At 35.3% G+C, this 23312-nt stretch overlaps 1 protein-coding gene across 1 annotated transcript in view; it reads left to right on the top strand.

The window, feature by feature from the left end:
• LOC140441389 (uncharacterized) overlaps nt 1-23312 on the top strand; it is a 427170-nt gene that overhangs the window by 361815 nt on the left and 42043 nt on the right. The window lies entirely within an intron of this gene.

Raw genomic sequence — 23312 nt, forward strand, 5'->3', positions numbered from 1 at the left:
GAATTAGCCTCTACCGGAAAAAAGGCTGAGTTGGTCCAACGACTAAAGAACGCTTTGCTAGAAAAAGGAGTAGATCCTGAGACTTATATATTTGAAGATGCTGTCCTCTCGTCGATTTCGAAAGTTTCTGGTGATGTAGTTAAAGTTTCTGGTGATGTAGCCAAAGTTTCTGGTGATATCGCATCATTAGAGAACAAAGTTTCTGGTGACATCGCATCATTGGAGAACAAAGTTTCTAACGAGATTTCTTCTTTGGAAAGCAAAGTTTCTGCTAACATCTCTTTGGAAATCTCTAAAGTCACTTCTGAGATGTCTGCCCTCGACGATAGAATGTCGTCGTTAAAAAACCAAGTTGCTGCCGATATGTTGGCCTTCGAAGAAAAGATATGGAAAGAGATGGAAAAGAAGCTGGAGGAAACAGGGACAACAGAGAGAGGAAACAATCCAATTACAGCAGAGACAAAAGAAGACGAGACGAAATGTAAGTTGGAAATACAGCCGAAATTTGAAGGAAGTGGAGGTTCTGTCCATGTGAAAGTCCCAACTTTCGATGGAAAATCGTCATGGAACAACTACATGAAACAGTTTGAATCAGCTGCAAGAAGCGAATGGATGGTCTGAAAAAGAAAAGGCTGTAAACCTGACTATCGCTCTTCGAGGAGATGCCTTAGATGTGCTTCAGACTATAGCCGTAGAGGAGACGGATGATTTCGAACAACTGAAGAAGAGGTTAAATATGCGATATGGCCACGAACATTTGGAGCATGTATATCAGTCGCAGCTTAAAAATCGAAGACAAAAGAAAGATGAGGCTCTTTAAGAATATGAGGTAGATATTGCCAGATTTTGCCAAAAACGAAGACCATAAGATGCTGGAATTGTAGCGAAGCAGGACACGTACGAAGTTCCTGTAAGCACCCTAGGTACGACGCAAATCAAGAAACTTACCATCAGGAAAACTAGAACGGGTCGGCCTTAGGGGGGCAGCTTCGATCCAAAACTTTTCCAAAGACCCTCTCATACTAATAGCTTCTTTGAAATGTCGTGAAGATAGTGTATATGTAGATGGAGACATAAATGGTAAAAAGCATACGTTGTTGGTGGATACCGGAGCGACCAGAACCATTATACGCTCGACAGTTATAAACAGCCGAAAGAAACTGTTACCAACGAGGTTGCGACTTCGGACCGCTACAGGTGAAAATGCCAACATTCATGGAGAAATCCAGGTACAATTGGGAATTGGAGCAGAAAAGTTCGTCCATACTGTTATATTTGCTGACATCGAAGAGGATGTTATATTAGGAATGGACGTAATGAATATAGAAATGTAGCCATAAGCTCCCTTACTATTAAGAATCAGCAGATTCCGATGTCCGACGTTATAAATAGGAAGAAATCAATATTTTTATTATTATTGTAATTATTATGTTTCAATAGTCAACTTTAAATCATTGAATGTAGTAGTTTGTAGAATTTCTCAAAAATTGTAACTTATTTTCGAAATAAAGATTTTTTTTGGGAATATCGACGTTGAAGAAACATTTCTGGCGCTGCGAACCACAGGATATTTCATACAGAAACATAGTCGTTTCCTGGTCTACATTAGTTTAATGAAATCCTGAAGAACCTGGTAAAAGAGAAAAATGTATTGGAAATCAAACACGATCATCCTTGCGTAAGTTTTTCCTTTCTTTACCATTGTTTATGAGCATTTATTATTTTAATTGAATTCTTAAACATTTACATTGAATTTATTATTTATTGTTTATTGAATTTATATTATTTATAACATTTTACTTCAACGAATTTTTATATATACTTGCATTTATATTTTTGCATATATTTTATGAGTACATTGAATGATATTTCCCAAAATAGTATCGAAAATTTAAGTTTACTATTCGACAATTTAAATTTAAAAATAAAAAGAAATCTACAAACCTCTAAATCTAAGCCTGCATCTAAATTACGTTCCAAAATGCCGATGACCAATAGCGATATTGCTAGCCTTTGCTCAACTCTGCCCGAATTCTCTTCTGGAGACAACCTCTCCACCTTTATCAAAGCAGTAGATAATTTAATAGTTTTCTTAGGCACCCAAGATTTAAATCCGTCCCAAGAATTTATCTTAAATTCCCATATCGTATCTCGAATTAAAGGAGAACCTAGAAATTTCTTAAACTATTCTAATAAAACCAATTGGACAGAAATTCGTCCAGCATTACTAACTAAATACGGAGACAGACGTTCCGAAGACATATTAGTAACACAACTATCCACTACCGTCCAAAAACATAGTGAATCCTACGACAATTATCATCAGAGAATAACTACAAATCTGAACGATTTACTCCAACACATCACTTTAAACGATAATCCCGCGACAGTCACTTTTAAAACTCCATACTTCAAAAACATTGCCCTCAAAACTTTCTGTACCGGAATCAACGAGCCTTATTGCGAATACTTATCGCATTTTGAATTAAATTCCCTAGAAGAAGCCCTTCAAAAGTGTATTGCCTACGATAACCACAAAAATCAACAACAATACATGAACTTCCTTAAGAGCCAACAAAACAAAAAGGCCCCACTCAAAAATAAACCCTATCAATCTTCGAATAATCAAAGATCCACAAACTTCCAACCCACATACTCAAACTTCCAACCCACGCATTCGAATTATGTGAGACCTTCAACTCACAACACAGAGCCCAATTTTAACTTTACTCCACAACAGAACTATAATTTTCCTCAGAGACAAAATTTCAGTTCTCACGAACAAAATCAATCCTTCCAACGAAACAATGTTCCGAAAAACAACCAACAAAGACTAAATAAATATAAAGCTCCTCGACCCCAACCAAATTTTGCTACTCCAATGAGCGGTGTTCAAACTACCACAACCAGAAACCATCAGCCCATGACAATTACAACTAATAGAAGCCACAATTTTCACATAGATTCAAATGATACCCAATATTTCGAAAATGATTTCGAAAATTACGAATCCGAACAAGAGCCCGATTTGCATGATGAAAATCATCAGGATTTTCAAGCCATCCCGTTAGACGATCATCCACCCCCTGTATAAACCTACATAATATCGAAAGTTCCCCTGGGTTACCCTGCTTCATTACGCCAAAAACACATCTACGCGTTTTAATCGATACCGGCGGTTCCCATTCAATTTTAAATCCGCGAGCTCTCAAACTATTTGATAAAAATCATATTTATCGAAAACCTTTTTCGCTAACGTCAATGAAAATTACTTCCAAGCACGACTTAAATATTAAGACGCCACTATTCCTAGAATATGGAATTCCACAAACATTCGACGTAAAAATTGCTGATTTTAGCCAACACTTTGACCTCCTCCTTGGAACTTACGATCTGAAAAGATTCCACGCCACAATTAGCTACGCAACTCATACTTTAACCTTCGAGAATCCTCACGTTAGCATTCCATTTGAAACTTTATACCAAAAAATTCCAGTAAGCGTTCATAATGGCGAAGTTTTATTGCGTGAAAGACACTTTCAAGGTATCAAAATTCCCAATTCTATTCACGTTGCAAAAAACGGCTTTCTAGACACTTTCGACTTACCTATGCCTATGAAATTTAATAAGAGAATTGAAGTTGAGAACTTCTGTAATTATAATATAGTAAAAATTCCAACGACGCATTTTAACGAAAACAAAATACGTACTTCGCACTTGAATAACGAAGAAAAATATAAAATTATAAGTCTTTGCAAAAAATTTAAAGACGTATTTTACGATGAAAACAAAAATTTAACTTTCACATCAGCTGTTAGACACGAAATTAAAACTAAGGATGAAAATCCAATTTATGTAAAGGGATTTCGGCATCCCAAAGCAATGCAGGAAGAAATAAAAAAACAAATAAATAATTTATTAGATAATAAGATAATTCGACCGTCAATTTCACCGTACTCAGCTCCAGTTTGGATAGTACCAAAAAAAGCTGATGCCTCAGGTCAGAAAAAATTTAGATTAGTAATTGATTATAGGAAGCTCAATGATCATACTGAAAGTGATCGCTACCCACTTCCTCAGATAGATGAAATACTGGATAACTTAGGAAAAGCCAGTTATTTCACAACATTAGATTTAGCTCAAGGTTACCATCAGATTGAAGTTCATCCGGATTCTATTCGGAAAACAGCCTTTTCAGTTCCGCATGGTCACTTTGAATTTTTACGTATGCCCTTTGGTTTAAAGAATAGCCCAGCAACATTCGAAAGGTTAATGGACAATATTCTTAGGCCCTTTATTCATAAGTTTTGCTTCGTCTACATGGACGATGTCATTATTTTTTCCAAGTCACTGCAAGAACACTTAGTTCATATTGCGACTATTTTTGACACTTTCAGAAAAAATAATTTAAAAATTCAGTTAGACAAATCTGAGTTTCTCACGAAAGAAGTTTCTTTCTTAGGTCACGTAGTGACAACCGAAGGAATCAAACCTAACCCAGCAAAAATCGAAGCTATACAAAAATATCCTCTACCAAAAACAGTAAAAGAAATTAAATCATTTCTTGGTTTAATCGGTTACTACCGAAGATTCATACCCAACTTTGCAAAAATAACGTCCCCATTTTCGAGATGTACTCGAAAAGGAGCAACTATCGACCCCACAAATCCAAATTATTTAGAATGTTTTGCAAAATGCAAACAATTGTTAACTAATTCTCCAGTCTTACAATATCCAGACTTCGAAAAGCCTTTTGTACTGACTACAGACGCCTCTAATATAGCTATAGGATCAGTATTATCTCAAAATAATCACCCTATTGCCTACTATTCTCGAACTCTAAATTCCGCAGAACGAAACTACTCCACTATTGAAAAAGAACTTTTAGCCATACTAGATTCTTGTAAACACTTCCGTATGTATTTATACAACCAAAAATTCACTGTAGAAACAGATCACAATCCTCTCGTATGGATCTACAAAATTAAAGACCCCACTTCTAGATTAGCCCGATGGAGACTTAAACTAGAAGAATATGATTTTGAAGTTAAATATAAAAAAGGCAAAGAGAATCAAGTTGCTGATGCTCTTAGCCGAGTCCAAATAAATGCCCTAAGCTCGAGTTCAGAATGTGCTGAACCCCCGAATTCAGAATGTGCTGAACCACCCGACAATTTCGACATAGACGATTTCCTTGCCGATTTTGACAACTTACAAAACAGTACTAACACACAACATACATCAGTTGAGAACCCTATCACTGGAATAGAGATTTCACCTGAACCAATTAATTTATCCTCAAACCAAATTATTTTTAAACCAGAGTCAAATAATTTTGAAATTAAATACAAAAGAATTTTTAACAAACACCGTTACACTGTCACTTTGACAAATAATTGGAAAACAGAAATAGCAAATACCTTCCAAAATATCCTTAGACCAAATCAAAAATTTGCAATAACAATCCCTCACGAATTTAGACCTTTTATCTGTAACTATTTTAAAGAAAAAATAAATTCCACAGTCAAAGCAATATTTTGCAATATACTACTTCAGGACATAGAAGAAGAAAACCAACAAATAGAATGCATAAAGAAATATCACGTAGAAAATCACAACGGAATAATTGAAACCTACAAACATTTAAAACAAAAATTTTATTGGCCCTCAATGCAGACAACTATTTCTAATTTTATCAATAAATGCGAAATTTGCCTAAAAAATAAATACGAGCGACGTCCTTATAAACTTCCCCAATTAGGACCGTTGTTAGGTCAAAAACCTTTTGATATATTACATATCGATCTATTCCACTGCAATAAAAACCTGTATCTCACAATAATAGATTCTTTTTCCAAATACGGTCAATGCTATAAGCTCACCGACAAAACTTCCATTTCCATACTAAATAAATTAAGACACTACTTTTCGCACCACAATTACCCAAAAAAGATTGTATGCGACAGCGGCACCGAATTTAATTCCGCAGTCATTAAAGAATTCCTAAATATCCACAAAATCGAAATACATTTTACAACAGTAAACAATTCTTCCTCAAACTCTCCTGTAGAGCGCTTTCATTCAACTCTTATTGAAAAACTTAGGACCTTACAAGCCCAAAATCCAAATGATTCGTTAGATGACATTCTAACACACGCCATTCTTATTTACAACCAATCAATCCACAGTTCCACAGATTATTCCCCGTTCTCAATTCTGTACGGACCCTATGCAGAAGAAATACATTTCGACTTTGATCTTCCGATATACGAAACATATAATCAAAGACATAAAGAAGAACTCCAACCCTTTATTGCAGAACTATATAATAAACAAAAACAAAAAAGACAACAACTTTTAGATAGACAAAACGAAAATGCCGAAGATATTCCGGAAATAGACCTTACAAAATCCCTATATGTTTCTAAGAAAAAACATAAGTCCAAATTACAAGCCCCTTTCTCCACTATTCATCCAGAAACGCAAGACAAAACAAAAATAATCGGTAAAACAGATAAACAAAATTTAACAAGCACTCGCCTTAAATATGTAAAACGAATACGAAAACATGTAGATAAACCTACTCAAGACCCAAATTTTTCACAGGACAATCCTCGCCCTGGTCCATCCACTCAATATTCAGGAGATTCCGAATAATGGTTACTATTCTGAAGAGATAGGCAAATCAAGAGAAATCTCCCACTATCACAGACATTTTCTTCACATTCCACTAGACAAATTATCCGACAGTATTGACGCTAGTCCGACAAGCTATTTCAAAGATCACTTCAAAAATGCACCTCTCTCGCTACTGTACTCCCAATACACCCACATACAAGAACAAACAAAAGACGATCTACACAAGATTACGCGAAAACAGAAACGCGGACTTTTTAATTTTCTAGGTACAGCCATCAAATACGTGACTGGAAATCCAGACGACTCTGACTTAGACTTGTTAAAATCACACATAATCTCTTTAGAAAATAAACAAAACGAAATCATAAAAAAATTTAATAACCAAATATCTTATGGAAACTCTTTTAACACGAGATTCGATAAACTTTTAGAAAAACTAAATTCTGATAATTCAATTCTCATATCTGCACTCAACAAATTATCAGCTGATTTTGACAGCTATATCATTCTACACAACGAGATAATAAATCTCCAAAATATAAACGAATTTCTAATGAAACTTATAAGAACCATTACTTTATCTGAACTTAATATCTCTAATATAGAATTATTCACTTTAAAGGAAATAATAGACCTTAAAGAGAACCTTCTCAAAATTTATCCCAGAAATTCAATTCCCAATAGTAATGAACACCCTTACGAACTTATAGAGTCAACAAAAACTTTAGTTTGTGTAACTTCAAATACAATGCTCATAATAATTAAAATCCCTATACTCCATGAAATTCCTTATACTACCTATAAAATCTATCCCATTCCAAACAAAGATCATGTTATGATTCTGCCACCTGCAAGCTACTATACAAATAATAAATGGTTCAACACTTGTATAGGACAAGGCGATAACATAGTTTGTTCCAACTATGTACAATCCAAATGTAACATACCCAATGTAGATAATTGCACAAAAACATTAATCACAGAGAACTTTTTCCAAGAAACCAGCAAAGTCATATTGCTAGGAATAGTTCACCCAATGAGAATCCAGCAGATAGAAATTAATTCAACCAGCCTCTTGACGACAGATGTACCAATAATGATTGAAGGTATCCAATTTAATAAAAAGACGTCTCAAGATATTTCCATTCCAAAAATTGTTCCAATAAAATTAATACCAAACCATGAGATGAAAATTGAAAAATTAACAATCCCAGAGACACATGGCCAAATTCAACCAATAGATACCATAGAAGTACTACCCCGATTATCCATAGGACTGAGCACCACTTCTGTTATAATATTTTTAACTATTTTAGCTTTCCTAATAATCTTCCTAATTAGGAAAAGAAAACGAATTTCCAAAATCCTATTTGGAGAAAAACTGCATCCTGCCCAGATCCAGATACTAGACGAGCTGATAGCCGAAGTAACCAAAACTTCGAGGACGAAGTCCCAACCAATGGAGGGAGGAGAAATGTAGCCATAAGCTCCCTTACTATTAAGAATCAGCAGATTCCGATGTCCGACGTTATAAATAGGAAGAAATCAATATTTTTATTATTATTGTAATTATTATGTTTCAATAGTCAACTTTAAATCATTGAATGTAGTAGTTTGTAGAATTTCTCAAAAATTGTAACTTATTTTCGAAATAAAGATTTTTTTTGGGAATATCGACGTTGAAGAAACATTTCTATATGCATGGATTCCAATTGGATTTTAAGAATAAGGTAATCAAAGTTGGCAATGAGGAGGTATTTCTCCATCCACATAATGACAACACTATGCAAGCAGCCGTTAAAGAAGATACAGTCGTGCCTGCGAGAAGTGAAACAATCATAGTAGCGCGGCTACAGGGAATTTTGGACGAAGGGACACCCGTTATAATGGAGCCTTGGAACCATGACGACGAGGTTGGCCGAGGAATCATAATTGGAAAGGAATTGGTGACTGCGGCTAAAGAAATTCCTGTGAGACTTATCAATGCCAATGACTACCCAGTAACCATCAAGAAAGAGACAAAAGTAGGAACTTGTGTACCTGTGACATCCATAATCCGTCAGACGACAACATCTGATAATTCCAACGACAAATTCGACCAAATGGTTGCAGTTGCAGGACAGTCTCTGAATCAGATTGAGAAAAGGAAATTAAGGGAATTTCTTCGGCAGTATCGTGATATTTTCGTACCGAAAGGAGGAAAGACGGGAAGAACTACCGTTGTTAAGCATAAAATTGATACTGGCAATGCTAAGCCAATTCGTCAAACAGCTCGACGATTACCACAGACGAAAAGAGAAGAAGCTGAAACGATTGTTCAGGAAATGAAGAAAGACGGTGTGATAGAACCTTCTACGAGCCCATGGGTCTCTCCGGTGGTCCTGGTTAAGAAGAAAGACGGAGCGACGAGGTTCTGTGTGGATTACCGTTTGCTGAACAACGTTACCAAGAAAGATAGTTATCCTCTGCCTCGGATCGATGACACATTGGACACATTGGCTGGAAGTAAATTGTTTTCTACTTTCGATTTGAAGTCTGGATACTGGCAGGTAGAAATGGACCCAGTAGATAAAGAAAAGACAGCCTTCACCACAGGATCTGGATTGTGGCAATTCAACGTTATGCCATTTGGACTCTGTAATGCTCCTGCGACATTTGAGAGGCTTATGGAAAATGTGTTGAGAGGGTTATCTTGGAAAACATGCCTGGTTTATTTAGATGACATAATCGTCTTGGGGGAGACATTTGAAGATCATTTGAGGAATTTAAAAAACGGTTTTAATCGACTTAAAGCTGCCCAATTGATGCTAAACCCCAAGAAGTGCCAGCTATTTCAAGGTAAAGTCAATTATCTGAGTCATATAGTCAGTAAAGAAGGAGTGGCCGTGGATAAGGGAAAAATCGATTCCATTAAGGAATGGCCAAAACCAACTGACAAACACCAAGTGAGAAGTTTTCTTGGACTATGTACTTACTACCGAAGGTTTATTAAGAAGTTTGCAGATATCGCTAAGCCATTAACGCGACTTACGGAGGAAGCAAGAGATTACCGCTGGGATACAGACTGCCAAAATGCCTTTGAGACCTTGAAAAAAGCATTTAATTTAAAACCAATTTTAGGGTATCCACTGCCAGAAGGAAAGTTCATCTTAGATACAGATGCAAGTAATGTGGGAATCGGAGGAGTGCTGTCTCAGATTCAAGGAGGAGAGGAACGAGTCCTCGGATATTTTAGTAAAGTTCTTTCAAAACCTGAATTATTGCGGAATTATTGCGTCACGAGAAGAGAACTTCTAGCAGTAGTAAAATCAGTAGAGCACTTCTATCAATACCTTTATGGTAGGAAGTTTCTAATCCGAACCGACCATGCCGCCCTTAAATGGTTGATGCAGTTTAAGAATCCAGAGGGTCAGATAGCCAGATGGATCGAACGACTCCAAGAATACGATTTTAAGATTGAGCACCGGGCCGGAGTTAGCCACAGAAACGCTGATTCTCTTTCCAGAAGGCCATGCCCAGCAGAGTGTTCCCACTGTAACAAAACGGAATCCAAGGAAGCAGCAGTGCTAAGAACGACGATTGTCAACGACGACTGGACGCCTACTAAGATAAGGGAAGAACAAGAGAGAGATCCAGTTATACAGAAAATCCGAAAATGGAAAGAGGAAAACCGTCGACCACCTTGGCAGGAAATATCAAACCTATGCTCAGTAGTTAAGACGTATTGGGCCCAGTGGGACTTATTTATCATCGAATATGGCTTGCTCAAACGAGTCCTGGAAAATGATGATGGTTCGGAAAAGAGAAGACAGTTGGTGATCCCAAAGAGCAGAATAGTCGAAGTACTTCGTCAGTTACACGACAGTCCATCAGGAAAGCATTTTGGTGTAAAGAAGACCCTTCAGCGAATTCGGGAACGGTTTTATTGGATGAACAGTTCCGACGATGTAAAAGACTGGTGTAAGAAATGTACTATTTATGCTACGAGTAACGGGCCTTATCGAAAAAGAGAGCCCCTATGAGACAATATAATGTTGGAAGCCCGTTTGAAAGAATAGCTTTGGACATCGCTGGGCCATTTCCAGAAAGTGAAAATGGAGGCAAGTACATGTTGGTAGTAATGGATTACTTTACTAAGTGGGTCGAGATTTACGCACTTTCAGACCAGAAAGCCGCCACTGTTGCAGATAAGTTGATCCAAGAATATATCAGCCGATTTGGAGTGCCCTTGGAGATCCATAGTGACCAAGGCAGGAACTTTGAAAGTGATCTATTCCAAGGAATATGTGATAGACTAGGCATGAAGAAAACAAGAACTACAGCATATCATCCGCAATCGGATGGTATGGTAGAACGAATGAATAGGACGGTTGGCAAGTATTTGACAAAGATGGTGTCCGATCATCAGCGAGACTGGGACCAATACCTTCCGTTCTTCACAATGGCCTACAGATCTGCTGTTAACGAATCAACAGGCCAGACACCAGCCAGAGTCCTATTCGGACGCGAAATGCGACTACCTTGTGATCTAGAGTTTGGGTGTCGACCTGGAGAAGATGTAGCAGGTGAAGATTATGTGATCGAATTACGAAGAAGAATGGACAATGTACATGAGTTGGTCCGTTCCCACCTTCAGATCGCTAGCGACCGAATGAAGAAATGGTACGATACACAAGCCGAAAAGGGTTGCTTTAAGAAGAACGACAAAGTCTGGCTGTATAATCCCAAGAAGCGAAAAGGTTGTTCTCCCAAATTGCAGCAGTTTTGGGAAGGTCCATACCTCATCATGGAGAAGATCAACGATGTCATCTACCGAATAAGCAAGATTCCGAAGAGAAAGCCGATGATAGTACACCATAACGGGCTGGCGTCTTTCGAAGGTGACCACGACGTAGATGAAGAAGTGGAAGTAAACCAAGTCCAAGATGTGTCTGTCCTCACGTTTGAGGAATTCATGGGTGCCTATGGAGGTACCGGTAAAGCAAGACATGGTGTTACCACTGAAGAAAAGCAAGATCTACTCGCGCTCCCCGATGACTACTCGCTGGCCCTTACCATCCCGGCCAGTATCAAAGACGCACCAGGGTTGGCATCAGTCTTTCGAAGGAAGTTTGGTCGAGTTGCAGAACTTCAATGCCAAGTGTAAAACCTTGAAACTCCAAGATGCATCACGTTACCTTTTCTACCTGGTAACAAAAGACACTGCCCGTGACCAACCTACCTACCGAGATGTATGGGAAGCCTTACTTCAATTGAGAGAGCACGTACTAGAGTCCGACGTGCAAAAGTTAGCCATGCCAAAGTTGGAGTGCCGCCAATTAGATTGGAGGGTTATCCGAAATATGGTGGAGGAGATCTTTAAAGACACCGAAGTCCAGGTGTTAGTCTGTTGCAATCCGCATAGTTACTGGTGCGGAGAGAAAACCGTCCCTTGTCATTTTTATACAACTGAAAGTTGTAAAAGAGGGTCCAGTTGCCGATACCAGCATACCGTTCCAGTTCTAGTCCCGACAAGGTTCCAGGAGGAACCATCTTTTGAGAGGGGGGCAATGTTACGTAAAAATATGAGTCATATTAAAAACCTGTAAACATGTTTTTATTCACTAATATGTTGTAGATTGTACGAGATTTTTCTAGCAGCTGGCAGAAATTTACCTGAAAGAAAACGGTCGAAACGATGACCCGGATTGACCTTCTAGTATAATCAGCTGAAATTCTAGACCGGCTGTGTTTTGATATATAACAACGGAGCTTTCATGGAAGGGTCAGTTAATTTTGAAGACGCGCTCGCGATTTTTAATTGTTACGTTCGGATATATAAATTATTGTAAGATAAGTTAATATAAATAAAAAATAAATTAAATTCGTAAGTGTTATAAATATTGAACCTTTTAATAAATTCACAACAATATATACAGTTTTTGGGGGAAAGGCTCAGGAGAATATAAATGCATATTACCCAATGAATTTTAGTATTCACTAGACTAAAAATGAGGGGAAAATTAATTTAACTTAATCGGGTATCTGCAGACTTTGGTATTGTACATGGACCCTACCAAAGGATCAATTGAAACCATGTGGGATGAACGCAGTAGCCCATAGTCCACGGTTAAACCACGACAGCGCTCCTCGGAGACGACAACCCTATGTGCCATGAACCCTCCGACGCCATACCCTGGAGACAACCCACCATTTAAGGAAGATCCAGTGGTACGAATGCATCCAAGCTGAATGATCTGCATCAAAGCTCAGGTCCACAATAACAAAAAATAATAATAATAATAAAGGGGCAATACATCTGATATATTCAGATATACATTGTTGATGAGTTCTGCCTTCAGAAATTCTTCGGAAGTACAACGACTTCCTTTGCAAGATAGTATACTATACACATAGTATGAAGTCTAGTTGACAATTAAAGTCAAAGGTAAGTATATAAAAATAAGCAAAGTAGGTATGAATGAATCTCAAAAAAAATATTAGTACTCAGGATGACTGAGTACCTAAAGTAAGGTAACAATAATATCAAAATTATAAGATGAGTAAAAGCATGTAGACATTGATATACAAATGTAATTATTGATAAACAACTCAAAAATACATATAAACTTTACTTGATATGTCAACTAAGACAAAAAATAAATAAATATAAGGTTGAATGCTCGAATAAATGAACTTTGATCAGATAAAAGGCATATATCGAGCACAGTTTAATTAAATCTTGCCCAAGTACTTTCGATCCCTAGATCATCTTCAGGGGCATCTGAAATAAGCCAAGAAACGTTTTTTTATAACCAAAGAAATTGATTAACTTTGATAAAAACTCGAAGTTTTATGGTTGAAAAAAGGTTTTTATATGATTAACGTTTATAGACTTACTTCGTCAATTGTGGCCTATCCGGCAAGAACAAGATGTCATAAACATATAAATGTACATTACACTACACTACAAATGGACAAACAAACACTTTAAAATAATTTAAGGAAGGCTACATTACTTGAAGAAGCCGGAGACAGAATGGCTCCTGATCTAACGGAAATGTTGGGGTGACATCTGACAAATGACAACTTGGATGAGCAGTCACAATCATAGATATGTGATCTGCACCTTTTACAATTCTATGAAACTAAGTATTGACCAAAAGTCCAACTGACACTACTATAGGAGGTCACTGATGAAATATAAAATTATATAGAATATTTTTTAAGTAGACTGAATAATCCAGATCTCACACTCAAACATGTCTGTAATAATTAAGGTGTTAGTTTGAGAGCAACTGAAATAGACGAAAAGTAAGAATGCAAGAAGCGGACTAAACAATATGTTAAACAGTGGGTGGTTGACTACAATAAAATGGTCTACCAAGCACTATCTGTAATGTAGAAAGGAAGAGATCTGACTATGTAATTAAAATACTAATAATTGAAAATCAAAATGGAAAGCAAAGTATATAAATGGGGTGTAATCCAAGTAGTTCAGTTGAACCCACAGTCAATGGTATAACTACAAAATTACTATGGATGTGCTCAGTGCAGGAAGTCTAAACAGTCGAGCTGGGTCCCCTACGAGGTGAAGCTGTAATAAAGTTTTTAAAAATAGGTTTAAATTTAGTACAATTTAAATTAATTTGAGTATTAAGACAGTGAGAGTTTTCATTTGTTTCCCTTGTAATTTCCAGATCTTCCAATAAATCCAACTCCATATAGTTTTTCTTTCTACTAATGTCATGTAAGATAGATGAACCAGTGTTGATGTTAAAATTGTGTTTACTGGATAATAAGTGTTGACCAAAACTTGAAGAGTTTGGTCTTTTCAAATGTTCTGAAACTCTAGTGGATAACTTTCTAATGGTTCTACCTACATAAGAGGCATCACAATCATCACATTTTAATTTGTAAATACCACTTTTTTCAAGTGTGTTCATCCTATCTTTGGTGTTGATTAAGAAGGAACCTAAGGTGTTGTTTGACTTGAAGGAAATTTTGATGTTATCGATTGTAGAAGTAAAAAGTTTAGATATTTTATTGGAAATGCTGCTAATGTAGGTGAAGGAGAAATATCGGGTGTTATTTGAAGCAGTAGGTTGAAGAAAACATTGTGATGAATATGCAAGCTTTTCTGCAATTTTTAGTTTAGCTCTATTTAGAAGCTTATAGATAATGTTAGGATCATAACCATTATTGAAAGCAATTTGTTTAAGAGTATTAAGTTCTGAATTAAAATTATCATTAGAAAGTGGAAATTTGAGTAACCTATGAATGTAACTGTTGAAAGCAGCCATTTTATGTTGGGTTGGATGATTAGATGTATCATGTATAACATGATCTGTTTGGGTAGGTTTTCTGTAAATATTGTAATCTAAAGAATCTTTATTACGGGAAATAGTCATATCCAAGAAGTTCAACTTTTTATCAGATTCTGGTTCCAGAGTAAAAGAGATGTTGGGATGGAGGTTATTAAGATCATCCAGAATCTGTAAAGCATCATCTTGGGTTCCCTGTATGAGAGCTATACAATCATCAACATACCTTGACCAAAAAACTATTTTGTTGTTGTTAACAAACTTCTGTTCTAAGCTGTCTAAGAAAATGTCAGCCAGAAAAGGTGATAGTGGAGATCCCATTGCTAAACCTGTTGGTTGTTTATATATTTTTTGATTGAATTGAAAGAAGTCCTGATCCAGACAGAATTTAAGTATAGTTAAGATAGCATCTTTGTCTTTTGCCGATATGTTGCAATTGTCTAGAAGATTGTGTACTAAAGGTAATGTTTCATCTCTTGGTACAGAAGTAAACAGATTGGAAACATCAAAAGAAACTAAATAAAAACCCTCTTCTATCCTAATGTTATTTAACCGTTCTATTAGATCTAAAGAATTTTTGATGGAGAACTTAGGTTTAAAATTAGTGATAGACTGAATTGTGTTGTAAATAAACTCTGATAAAATAGAAACTGGAGTGTTACAAAAACTTACTACAGGCCTTATGGGACAATTGTGTTTATGGATTTTAGGAAGTCCATATAACCTAGGTGTTATAGGATTAGATACAATTAACTTTCTGTTGTTATATTTAGTAATAGTATCATTAAACAATTTGACCATTGCTTTTGTTTTACTAATAAAGGTGTTAAGTGGATTTTTTTCAAAACTACAAAACTGTTATCTGAAAGAAAAGATTCTACTTTCTCTATGTATTGAGTTTGTTCTAAGATTACAACACAATTACCCTTATCAGCCTTGCTGAGTACAAGAGAATCTCTATCAATTTTTTGTTTAATTGATTTTAGCAAATCCTTTTGTTTTTTAAAATTATGGTGATTTCTATGAAAATTGCGTTTGTACTTACATTGTTGTTGTTGAAGTAAGCTAATGCAAGAGTTTCTCAAATATTGTTTAGTATCAGCATTGTTAGTCATACCTTCTATTAGAGTGTCCAGCTCTACTGCAAATCCTCCCAGCACTGAGTCACTTAACCTAAAATTCTGACAAGAAAACTTAAGGCCTAATCCTAAAAAATACAGTTCATCCTCTGAAAAGTTAGTGTTACTTAGATTTAAGACTGTAGAATAGTTTACAAAAGATAGAAGAAAACAAGTGAAAGTATGAATACTGCAATCAAACTTCAAAGCGCCATAATTCTACACCAGATTTCTAAAAGTAGATATGCATAGAATTATTTTAACTTCAAAAGAAATAAGAAAAAATACATCATCCAAAAAAAAATATATACCCACGGTATATTAATTGTATCTAAAAGACCAAAAAGGAACACAGATTCATATAATCATGTATCCTAGGAAAACTAAAACACCATGTATGTATGAAACAAACTATGTTGTCATACATAAAGTGCTGGATGAGGCTTTTAATTGTATCAAAATCAAAAACAATTACCCAACGTAAAATAATAGAAATATATATATATATATATATATATATATATATATATATATATATAAACAATTAGAGTATTGTCAAATAAATAAGATTAATATGTTTATCATAACTACACAAACATCAAAATATAAAGAGATAAAATAATAAAAGATAATGCTTTACCATATTATAAAACATTATTAAGACTCGTCATCACTAGAATCAGTAACATCTAACTTACTATCTTGCACATGAAAATTACCAAGGTCTTTACCATCTAGATCCTTACGGTTATATACGTACCAATGGAGATAAAACTTTATGTATAATACACGGAATAAATTTGGGAGCTAATTTAGCAGAAAAATCATCCACAGCTTTTGAAAGGATGTTATTTTTCCTCCAGACTTTGTCACCTACATGAAATTTTACATCACGTCTACGTAAATTGTAGCGTTTAGTGTTGATATTGTAAGAGTGACGTATTCTCTTCTGAACTTCATTAAAGATAGGAGAAATATTCTCTAAAGGCTTGGGATCAAACAATTTATTATTAATATTAACAATATTATTAGATGTTTCTTTAATAGCACCAAAGAATGAATTATCAACAAGAACATTTCTAGCAAACGTTAAAAATGAAGGAGAAAATTGTGTCACTTCATGTTTGGCTGGACGAATAGCTTGGGCTATTTTAAAAATCTCCTGGTCCCAATCTTTATGATTGTCCTGAATAAAAGACCTAATTGCAGCAACAATCGTCTTATTAACTCGTTCAGTAGGATTAATCTGAGGAAAGTATTTAGCATTGTACCAAATTTTTTGTAGTACTTTTCCATCAAAGTTTTAAAATCTTTGGAAACAAATTGTTTTCAATTATCAACTGCAAAGATCTGTGGTACACCAAAAATTAGAAAAACTTGATTTTCAATAAACTTGAGAATAGCTTTAGAAGTAGCATTAGCCAAAGGATGTACAAACATGAACTTTGTAAACCAGTCAACAACAACTAAAAGATAACGGTTTCCATTTTTAGATCTAGGATATGGACCAAGTAAATCAGCAGATAAAAACTGAAAAGGAAAATTAATATCGCGGTATTGTCCCATAAGACCAGGTGGAGGTAATTTACTAGGCTTGCAAGAAGCACAAACTTACACTACACTTATGAACATAGTTCACAACAAAAGATCTCATTTTAGGCTAGTAATACAATTCTGAAATCCTAGAAAGGGTTTTAAAGACACCTAAATGAGCAGCTGCAGGATCATCATGATACATTTGCAAAATTTCCTTCTCATGTGAAGAAGGAACAAAAATTTTCCATTTTGAGGAAGAATCAGAAAACTTTGAACTAGAAAAAACATGTTTATAAAGAACATTATCCTGAACCTTAAAAAGCAGGATATAAGTTAGGATTATCTGTAACTTTTGCTATCATATTCCTATACCAAGCATCTGTTTTTAAATTAGATAAATTCAAGAAAGAAACTTGAGATGCTTCAGGAATTTTTCAAAGATAGTCAGCTACTACATTTAAAGAACCACTACGATGAGCAGAGTTGAGTTGTGATTGCTGAATGTCAGAAAGATTTTCAGAACTGATAATAGTATTTACTACACAAGTAGATAAATCTGTAGCTGTAAATGAAAAATTTGAGAAATCCAAAGAAAGTTAAAACAAATAAATAAAATCCATACCTAATATCATATTATGTGAAATAGAAGGACCTATTAACACTTTAAGTGATTGAGTTTTACTCCATTCCACGAATATACGACTGTTTTAAATTTGGTTTAAGGTATCGGTTTAAATGGCCCAATGTGCTGAATTGTACAATAGTAAATTCTCCCCATTTTTAAAATACTGTTATGGACAGATATAAACCTTAGATTTATGAAGTCATGATATAAATATAGAGTTGATAGTTTATAGAACAGTTGTAATTAAGATTTTGAAGTATATAATTACTATCATTGAGTTTAGTATTGTAAACAAGTTGGTTTTTGAATTAAGTGATTTAAACGAAGTGTAACAATACTTAAGTGATTAAATAGTGTAATTTATTTAGTCGAATATTCAAATAGTATTAAAAAACAAAAAAACTTACCTATTCTCTTATTCTCCTAATCTCCTAAAACTATCATCAACCATCAGATTCACAGCCATAATCACTGTCGTCGCTATCCCCATTCGGATGGTAAATTATAACAGGATTAACTGCTTCGATGCGACCTTTACGGATCCACCATTCTTCAATTAAGTCTTCACATTTTCTTACACTTTTTTCCCAAATTTCAGGAGTGGCAATATCCAATGCTTGTTGCCATGTTTCCAAGACTGCCTCGTCACTGTAACCCTTGTATCCAATATGGTTATCATAACATGTTTTGCATATTCCCCAAATATATTCAATTGGATTGAATTGGCAATGATAGGGCGATAGTCTTAACACACAATGTCCAAAGCTATGTATAATTTCGTCTACTATATATATATATATATATATATATATATATATATATATATATATATATATATATATATATATATATATATATATATATATATATATATATAGGCGCCAATCTCCCCTACTTGACTTTAAATTCGGTGCTCATAGATGCTACGCACTTTAGTCAGCAGTCAGAGTTCACGTTCAGAACTAAAGACATACAAAATAATTGTGCTATCTTTAATGCAATAAATACAAAGCATTTATAGTGCAGTTTTATTTTAATCCAGCAAATACAGAACATTTCAAGCGTAAGCTACATATTTGGTCCTTCGATTCAAATAATACACACGTCCACAGTTAATTAATTCATAAATAATACAATAATACATAGTGATTGTGAAGTGACGCCAAGCCGAAAAAACCATTAAAAACAAGGACATTTAAACCCATATACAGAACCAGTTCCAGCCGATCAGCCAATTCAAGGTTTAGCATTCAAGAGCGGTGCGCTGTATCGATATTCATCTGGGCGACAAGAACTTCATGGCCTTCTAGCGACTAGAACACTTAAGGCGATACACTCGATCAGATTGGCAGCAAAACTGTAACGTATTACTTATTCAATAAGAGCTATATTCCCTACTACCTTTCATTCCTATACCAAAATTAAAAATTTGCATCCTTTGTTTTCATATTATTCTACGATTTCACCGTATATATTTTACCATCATATTAAATATTACGCAGACATATTTAATACAAATATTCAATTATTTATTTCTCGTATAATTTTAGGATATATTTTACTATTATTAAATATTATTACAAAGAGGCATATTCAATACATAAATAGTCCAGTTTTATTTGCATTCTTACAAAGCAGTTGTTGATTTATTTAATATTTGCTTATTTGTTTTTAATAAAAATGGAATTAGCACAAGATTTAAAAAGACTTCGTGTTAAGCGAGGATGTTTGAAAGCTCGTTTAACAAATTTTCAGACATATGTAAATAAATGCATGTCTCAAATTGATTCATTTGACGATAGGGACTTAAAAAACAGAATTGTACATATTGAAAGTCTACTAGCTGAATATTCAGTTATGCAGGTAGAGATTGAATGCTTGGTAGAGGAAGAGGACTTGCAAAACGAATATAAAACACGCGAAACCTTTGAACATGATTTTTATTCGATACTTGCACAAGCGCAAGCCCTGATTAAGGAAAATAGCACAGATAATGCAAGTTCCATTGAGAATTCATATAACAATAAATTCGATTTTTCAGTAGTAAAGTTGCCAGCCATCAATTTGCCAACATTTTCAGGCGAATCAGGTGATTGGCTACAATTTAGAGATTCATTTGACAGTTTGATAAATACAAATTATTAGTAATGTACAGCGGTTTCATTATTTAAAGAGATCTTTACAGGGCGAAGCATTCGAAATTATTGCAAACATGCAGGTCACACATGATAATTTTCCAATAGCTTGGGATTTATTGTGTGACCAATATACAGATAAAAGGGCATTGTTACATGTACATACCAAGGCCTTATTCGACATTCATCCAATAAAAAGGGAATCTTCAAAAGGTTTAAGCCACTTGGTAGATCACGTAAAAATGCACTTAAGATCTTTAAGGTCATTAGGACAGCCTACAGAGTCATGGGATACTCTAATTATATATTTAGTGTATACCAAGCTCGATCCAATTACAATTAGAGAATGGGAATCTAAAGATTCAATGAACGATTCACCCAATTTAGAAGTTTTTCTTTCATTTTTAAAGCAAAAGTCAAAAATGCCCAAAAAAATGGATGACAAACATACAGAGGCGAATTCAACCCAAAACATAAGAGCACAGCCATCCAAATCACCAACAGTATCTAGTAATAAATTAAATTCTCATGTTCAGAAAAGTTTTCATACTTCAAACCATACCTGTTCACCATGCAATGCTCCAAATCACAAAATTTATACATGTACAAAATTTCTAAAGTAGTAAAAAAGTCCAATTTGTGCATTAACTGTCTAAATCGTGGGCATCAATTAAACAGTTGCAATTTTGGTCATTGCAAAAAATGCACTGTGAAGCATCATTCTCTGTTGCATGATACAAAACCTTCTACATCTGAGACACATGCACAACAGTCTCTCTTCACATTCAGTTTAAGTTCGAAACAAGTACTTTTATCTACTGTTTTATTAGAGGTTGTTGATACAAAGGGAAATCGTCATGACTGTAGAGCACTTTTAGATCCAGGGAGCCAGTCGAACTTTATTAGTTCAAATTTATGTCATAAACTTGGATTACCGAGAAAGCCTACAAATATTACAATTTCAGGGGCATTTAAGGTGGAATCTACAATTCAATCCATTTGTGAAATACAGATTTTCTCTAAAAACACTCCATTTACAGCTCCTCTAGTCTGTTTAGTAGCTCCAGAAATATGCGATGTCGTACCTGAAGCTCCTATTGACCCGATGTCTCTTTCGATACCTTCATGTCATAAATTAGCAGATCCTGATTTTCATATTCCCAAACAAGTTGATCTTCTCATAGGTGCTGATTTGTTTTGGGAAACATTATGCATAGGACAAATTCGTCTTAAACCTTCAGGTCCATTTCTTCATAAAACTAAGTTCGGTTGGATAGTGAGTGGGCCACTTACAAAACCTCTTCTTGCAGACAAATCAAGCTCTTCTCAAAGGCATTCCCAAAACTTACATACAAACAACAAGGCATACAAACTCAGCTTTCTCGCTTTTGGGAAATAGAGGAGTGTGCTGAGTTAATTCAGTCTCCAGAAGAAAAATCTTGTGAGCATATGTTTACTTCAACTCATTACAGAGACAATGAAGGTCGTTTCGTGGTCTCAATACCTTTGAAGGAGCCTGTTTCTAGACTAGGTGACTCAAAATCTATTGCTCTTCAACGGTTTTATAGTCTAGAACGTAAACTTCAGCGGAATGTACAATTTCGAGATCTATACATTTCATTTATGGGAGAGTATCAAGACTTAGGACACATGTCCCAGGTAGAAACGTCGAATCACACAACACAGTTCTTCTTGCCACATCATGGAGTACTAAAGGAAGATTCACTTACAACCAAACTGCGAGTTGTATTCGATGGTTCTTGTTCCTCATCTTCAGGCTGGTCATTAAACGACATTCAAATGGTAGGACCAACCATTCAAAATGATCTCTTTCACATTTTACTTCGCTTCAGGCAACATACATATGTCGTTTCAGCTAATATATGTAAAATGTATCGGCAAGTTTCAATTCATCCTCCACAAAGAAATCTTCAGCAGATCTTGTGGAGAGAAAAGTCTTCAGATCCTCTTTTGGAATTTCAATTAAATACCGTTACATATGGCACCTCTTCCGCGTCATATCTAGCCATAAGATCTATTTTTCAGCTTGCTTTAGAAAATATGAGTGCATCTCCAGCTTCTTCCAAGGTCATCCAAAACGACTTCTACGTAGACGATCTACTTACAGGCTCTGATTCATTAACAGAGTTGTCCAATATTTGCAAGGAAGTATCTTCAATCCTCAAACAAGGTTGTTTCGAACTGCGGAAGTGGATCTCTAACGAACCTCAAGCTCTTATGCATATTGCGGACTCCAATATGCAACTTAACACATTGAACTTAGGTTCCAAGGAAAATGCGAAAACTTTAGGCACATTTTGGTCATCTTCGTCTGATGTCCTAACTTACAATTCAGAGGTTTTAGTGGACAGCTCCTGTAAAACTGTTACAAAACGTCTAATTCTATCCAGTGTCTCTCAGATTTTTGATCCATTGGGCTTACTAAGTCCTTGCATTATCATAGCAAAAATTCTTCTTCAGAAACTCTGGATGGAACGTTTATCTTGGGATGAGTCTGTCCCAGCATACATTCATACAATATGGGTAAATCTACGCGATGAGCTTAATAATATTAATAATTTCACAATTCCTAGACATGTAAGATGCATCAACCCTGTCCTTACTGAACTCCACACCTTTTGTGATGCAAGTGAGAAGGCCTATGGTGCCTGCGCATACATTCGAACAATTGACCTTCAAGGCAACATTCATGTTCATCTGCTTTGTGCCAAATCTAAGGTGAGTCCAATCAAGGCTCTTACAATTCCTCGATTGGAGTTATGCGGTGCTCTTATAGCCGCCAAATTGTCTCATCATATTCAAAGGGCTCTCACAGTATCGTTTAGCAGCATATTTCATTGGACAGATTCCACAATAGTCTTGGGTTGGATAAACTTGTCATCTTCTTCACTAAAAACATTTGTTGCAAACAGGATATCTGAAATTCAGAGCAAGA

This window comes from Diabrotica undecimpunctata, chromosome 5, assembly GCF_040954645.1.
Source record: "Diabrotica undecimpunctata isolate CICGRU chromosome 5, icDiaUnde3, whole genome shotgun sequence".
NCBI classification, from domain to species: Eukaryota; Metazoa; Arthropoda; class Insecta; order Coleoptera; family Chrysomelidae; genus Diabrotica; species Diabrotica undecimpunctata.